Below are 7,002 nucleotides of genomic sequence, written 5' to 3'. Positions count from 1 at the left end.
GGGAGGGCGGAGAAGGATGCTCTCTTTGGGGACTTCTCGTCGGGAACCGGGGGAAGGGAAGGCAGCGGCCCTGAGTTTTGCTTAGCGCCATATTTGGTCGACTTCACCAGCGCCTGGAGATGTTCCCCCCCCGCCCCGCGCCGTCCTCCAGAGCCTGTAAACTCCATGAATCGGATACCCTCCACCCCAGGAAAATGGTCTAGAAAGGGCTGCTTCCCAGAAAAGGAAGAAAGGGGAAATATAGCTCTAGATCTGGCCTAGAAAGCCTCCGTTCTTAATAGGTCCCTTCGGGCGTCTTCATTTCCCCGAAAAGAACTCAGAGGACGGAGGGCGAACATAGGTCCAGATCAACGAACTGGTGGGAGGGGAGGGTGAGAGTAGAGACGTGGCCTCTTTTGAGGGAGGGAGTGGATTATTTTCGGCGACACAGCGCTCTTTGGGGACTTTTTCGACACTGCAGAATGAGCGACTGGACTTCTAAGGTGCTCCTAACGTCTCAGCCCTGGCAGGTTGTTCCCAGTACTCTCCTCTTTTTGGGGGTGAAATTTATTCAGGGCCCTCTGTCACTTACAACACTTTTTCAAGAAAAATTAGATGCACCTCCAAAGTTTCATTAATATTTGGAGCTCACAAATGCACCATGTAGAGTTACAGAATCTCACTCTCCCTCCGTCTGTGTCTGTCTGTCTGTCTGTCTGTCTGTCTATCTATCTATCTATCTATCTATCTATCTATCTATCTATCTATCTATCTATCTATCTATCTATCTATCTATCCATCCATCCATCCATCCATCCATCTATCTAAATATCTTCTATCATCTATCTCATCCATCTATCTGTACAAAACTTTGGTCCAGTAAAGCATAACAGATAGATTCCAGCTGAAGGGGTAAATGCTAAATATTTGGTAGTATATTTAAAGTATATTTAAAGACACATACTGTAAAAACGGCTCTCAGATACACTTTTTGGAAAAACTCCTTTTGCTGAGCATTATTTTTTTCAGTATAAAAATAAATATAAATTCAAATTTAAAACATGTTATTTCTATGAGTTAAAATGGAGAGATAGCTTAAATGTACATTATTTTCAAACAAAACATATTTTGTCTTTTTTCCCCAGAGGCTTCTAAAATGATACTTTTAATAAGAGAAGGAATTAGATATTCATACTAGATAATAATTCCAGATAAATGGGAGGCCTGTAATTTTCAAGGATCTGTAGTAGTTGAGAATTACCCAAACTGTTAAAATAATTTTCCTCCAAGCCATTAAACACCCCTTTGCTACATAGAACTCCTTATAATACAATGGTTTAGTCGACATTTATTTTATTTCCTAATTTAAAAAAGTTGAACATTCTCTGTAACCACAAATGTTTCCTTTTGGGGAGTGAGGGATAGTAGAAGTAGTAAAAGAAGAAACAACGGATAGAAATTAAGCCAGGATTCAGTTCTTTAGAAATTGATCTCAAGTCTATTTAGAATAAGGAGGGAAAAATCTTAAATCTACAGGTTACTCTGGGTCAGTTTAACTACATGTATGAGAATTCACAACTATAGCATCTTATTTGGAAAATGATCCATGGCAATGTGCTATGAAGTCAAGACATATATCTTTGCTAGTGAACAAATTTTATTAGTGTTATATGTGCCCAGTAAAGCAGTACTACACACACATTTTTTAGTCCAAATGAGAAGAAAAAAAGAAAATAAGATATACAACAGCAGTTTACATTAAGAAATATAAATACCAACATTTAAAATCTAAATTAAAATAATAAACATTAGGAACTTTTTATCTTCCTCCACAGAAAAAGATTAGGTATTTGCTTTATATAGGAAAATTGATGAATTTTTCTTGACAGGTCAAAACAAAGTAGCTATGTGAAATAATGAATTTTAAACAAAAAAGGAACAAGCACCATTCATCTAACTTTATTTCTCAAATAACCTTTTCTACTAAACATTGATGCTATTTTTGTTATTGGTTTGGAAGTTGTAGTTGTTGATCTCTGAACTGCATTATCTTTAATAAGTCCTTAGAAGATAATGGGGTTAGTTACGAGCACATCTAGTTCACAGCTCCCAAATATTAATATAAGCTAACTTTTTCCAATGTGGTGTTTTTCGAACATATTAAATTAAAGGTTCTATCATTCCCAGTTAGCAGACTAAAGGGCAACGGGTTGGAAAGACAAACATTGGTGTAGAGCAGTCTTTCTCAGCCTTAGCAACTTTTAAGATGTCTGAGTTTCAACTCCCAATGGTTGGAGAATTCTGGGAATTGAAATCTAGACATCTTAAATTTGCTAAGGCTGAGAAACCCTCATTTAGGGGAAAAGGCAGTAGAATCTGTTACAGTTGAATGTATATTATAATAGCAAAACCTTTATATATCTGAGGCTGAAAAAGAAAGCCACTCTGTACCTTGATCTTTAATTTCTGCTTTTGGGAATTACTTCAAGGAGATATGCTGAGAAACAAAACCAATCTAACTAGATTATTTATATCAAAAAGGAAGCTACAAGAATTATATGATCTCAGATACAATCATGGAAATTTTATATATAATCTCTCTCTCTCTCTCTCTCTCTCTCTCTCTCTCTCTCTGTGTGTGTGTGTGTGTGTGTGTGTGCAATTTGCTATCTAAGTATGGAGTATTTAAGTGGTGAACCATAATGTGTGTCATGTTCATGGTAACAGGAGGAAGAAGAGGAAAACTTCCATCAAATTCTAAAATTTAGGAGACACATCTGAAGAGTTCTGTTAATTTCTTCTAATAACCCTTGATAAGAAATTCAGTGATAAATATATGCTAGTTGCCAAGCATCTGAATTTTGATCATGTCAGCATGGGGATGCTGCAACGGTCATAAATGTGAAAAATGGTCACAAGTTACTTCTTATCTGCCATTGTAACTTGGAATGGTCACTAAACAAATGGTTGTAAATTGGGATTACCTGTAGTGTATGGTAAAAGAGAATATTTGTAGCTCATAACTGAGCTGAGGAGCCCTGGGTGCTCTCTGAGCATGGTTATTTATTTCCAGATATTTCATTACCTAACTAGGAAACATCTTCAGAGCTAGAAAGCAGTAGTGTTTGCTCTCTGTTTAAATACAAAGCTTACCCTCCCAATGTTGGAAGAGGTATTCCATAGCATGATGCATAACCTTTAGCTTGTTGTATGACATATACAGTATAGCGTATCTATTTGTACACTGCCTAGAGTTGCTGTATGAGGAAGTTTGGCAGTCTCTAAATATGATAAATAAATATAGCATGTTGTGTACAATGTGTAGTATGTTGAGTAGCATCTTATAATTTAACCCTTTCCCCCCTATAAGGCAACATGTATTATATTTTCAGATATGCAATAGAAGGAAAATGGTTTGTCAATGCAGAGATATATGTATAAGATATTTAAATTCCAGTTTATATAATGAAGTCTCTCATACTGCATTTGCTTAGGACATATTAAAAAGGTAAAAGTTTCCCCTGTATAGTCATGTCTAACTCTAGAGGGTGGTGCTCATCTCCAATTCCTACTGAGGGAGCCAGCATTGTCCGAAGGTGCTCCTGGGGTCATGTGGCCATACTAAGGTGCATGAAACTCTGTTACTTTGCCACTGAAGTGGTACCTATTTATCTACTTGCATTTGCATGCTTTCAAACTGCTAGGTTGGCAGGAACTAAGAATGGGAGTTCACCTTGTACTTGGGTGCCAAACTGCCAACGTTCTGGTTGATTTAACCTAGCTTTGCTAAGTCACTGCACCCCTCCCCCCAGGATACATAGGATCCCTTTATAATGCAAACATTTTGTTTGCACATCACATTGCACACAAACACTAGCATGCGCAGACATGTAAGTGGTAATTGTCCAGCAGACTTCTAACAGTTAAGATCACTGCATTCTATCTGAGCTTGCAAAAAGATTTATCTTCAGAAACACAATTTTTAAAATCTCGGAACTGGAGGCTACAAACACAAGCAATAGCACTAAGCAGCACTGGGTACAATGACTTAGGCCTAGTTATGGAGACAGAGAGAACAGTTACCTCTTTATGCCTCAAATGTGAAGACCTGGTTCTGCATCAAAAGGTGGTTAGGAGTAATTCAAGGAATTATCTGGACTCACTTTGTCCTCTCCCTAAAACCTTTGCCCATTCTTGAGCTGAAGTCTCCTCTCCACCAATCCTTTCCTTCAGCAGAAAATTATTCTAGAATGGCATTTGCTGTCCCTAATGCCAATCCCCACCCCCCCAGACACACCCAAACCAATGATATCCCTCCAAGGTAATAGGTATGAAAGGACAGCAGATTTTGCACACCTTCAGCATAAGGTGGAAAATGCTGTTTTACCAATGATGGAGCTTAGTAGTACAACTGGTGATGAGATAAAAGCAACGAATTAGGCAACAGAACAGAAGGACATGGCCAAGAAATCTTTGTTTGTCTTATGTGCAGGTAGGGAATGGCTCAAGAGAGCCCTGGAAAAGTTCAGTTGAAGAACAGAGTTGTAGGTAGAGTGGTTAGGGCGTTCAAGGAGTCCCGAATACCTGTTTGCACTTGGATTTTGAATATATTAGAAAAATTCAATAAATAAGCTGATGGGGGGATAATCACAATGAGGACTTTTCCCCCCTCAATTGCTGGAATTGAGATTCTAGCAGATTCTGTCTATGAAATGCCCTTGAGACATCTCTTATTCTCAGGAATTGTAATTTAAAGCCCCAGCAATCAGCAAATCAATTCACACACACCCTCAAAAAAGCCCATTCTATTTCAAACTATAATTTATGTTCTGCCTTTACATTTTACATTTATAGATAAAGGATTTTACTTTTACTGATTCATAGCATTATATTTTAGTGTTTTAAAGCACTACTTAGTGTTTTAAAAATACAGAGAAAATTCAGAGAAAATATTCCTGCTTGATTTTTCATTTTCTTTAAAGGGCAGCAAAAAAAATTATCATATACTATAAAGAAAAATAATGGAAAGCTTTTAATAAATAAAACAATATAATCAGAGCTCTCCGAGTGCTTAGTCCCATACTTCTTTTACAACTGAATATTTCAAAATTTAAATATGGGGGCAGGAAATATTACTTGGATTATTTCCATTTTGGTAACTTGTCATAGGCAGGTGAAGTAATCTTAAAAAAGATGAAAAGAAATAGAATACTGAATTGCTAGGTATTTTGTCAACACAGTAATAAAGCTTTTGAATTTTACATTTCTGAAAAGAAACTCATCAGATTCATTTAGTTATTTCTGTTACCTTCATGCACTTTCCTGAAAATGGATTAGCAGTTTCACCTTTTCCACCAACTTTGTTTTTACAACAAGAGAGAACCCTATTTATTTACCAGTTAGGGAAAGGAAGAGATAGAACGTGCTAACCAAAGGAAGATTGTAGCATTTTTCTTGTGGCATAAGCTATTATAAACAAGTCTCTATATTACAATACGTGGATATTTAATAAGTTCCTACAATTTTCCCTCCCCTTCTCAAATTATCTCACTCAGCATATTGTACAGCTTTGATTCTGCCTTGAAGAGGACTGTGAGTAATGATTTTGTGACACCTTACAGGTGAATGAAATTAGGGTGCCCTCGTAGGGATGCAATACATAGAGAGACAGCTGTCTTGGTATCCTCTAGGCAAATTAGTACTTGAAGCAGCTTGTGATGTTTTGCTGTTAGCACACACTTTCCTATTTGTGTGCCTTTAAAGTTGTCTCCAGGGTAGCGCAGAGACATTTTCACAGGGTCCACACCCTACCAGACATTCCCTGGTTCTGCCCTTCCAATTCTAGAGTAGAAGAGGGGGCCATGAGCTAGGGACTAGAACACAGCAAACTATCCTCCTAATCAACTCAGCTGAGGAGACCATGACCAAGAGAAACCTTGCAATAGTGGTGAAGAAAAACTTGCCAGATGATCCTCCTTCCTTGATTTTTCCAGGACTCCTGAATATAACTCCTAATGCCAACAGACCTGAAGTAAGGACACGAGGTGGCGCCCTTGATCTACTAATCCAGAAGAAGACTAGCCATGAGCTGTCAGAAGTCAAGGTCACAAATTGCCTGTCTCCTCCCTCCCCCACCCCATCAAGGTCAAGGTTTGAAGTATCTCTACTGGTTTCATTTCACCAGTACTAAAATCCACCTGCAACCGCTCCAACATTTAATAGATCATAAATATAAGCAGTCCTTACATTTTCAGTCTTAACTATTTTTCATTATGGAAGAGGTAGGTAGGTATCCAGGCCATGTTTTTATATTTCTTCCCCCCACCTCGCCCACCATTTCAAAATACCAGACAGTTTAACATTCTTGTATTCGTGCTATGCTTAGGCAACCTAGCGTTTTTTAAAAAAAGTATTAGATTTAAGAAACATCTACCAGAAATCCCAGTTTTCACAAGACTTATATAGCAATGGAAGAAATAAATAAGGATTTAATCAGTCTTTTATTATAGTGACTATTTTATTAACAGGCATATTGCTAGTATCTATCTATAGATTTTAGATTTTATTTTTTGGTAAAAATATAAAAAATGGGGGTGCAGAAATACATTTTCACAGTGAATTTACTTTAATTATTATTATTTACAGGATAGTACTGTGTCATCTAGTGAGCAGGGAAAAGCATAGAATGTGCTGGTTGAAATAATTGATTTAATGGGGGAAGAGATGTAAAATGAATTTGTATTTCTAATGCAGCCTTATAACTGTAAAACAAAGATAGGAAACTATTTACTTATAGATCAAAAGATCGGCATAGAAATCAAAACACTTCTGGGAAACACATAATTTTCACTCTGGGCTTCTTGCAGATATTTGTCTTCTAGAAAACAACTTTTTCATTGAAATAATAGGGCTGTGCTGCCAATTTTTATCTGTATCACATATTTTAAAAGAATAATGTATGGTATTTAATATTTAATTAATGTAATTAATTATCACTTGATAATTAGTCATTGACTTTGAAAT

Source organism: Vipera berus (genome assembly GCF_964194415.1).
Source record: "Vipera berus genome assembly, chromosome: Z".
NCBI classification, from domain to species: Eukaryota; Metazoa; Chordata; class Lepidosauria; order Squamata; family Viperidae; genus Vipera; species Vipera berus.
Note: the sequence above shows the minus strand (reverse complement) of the source record.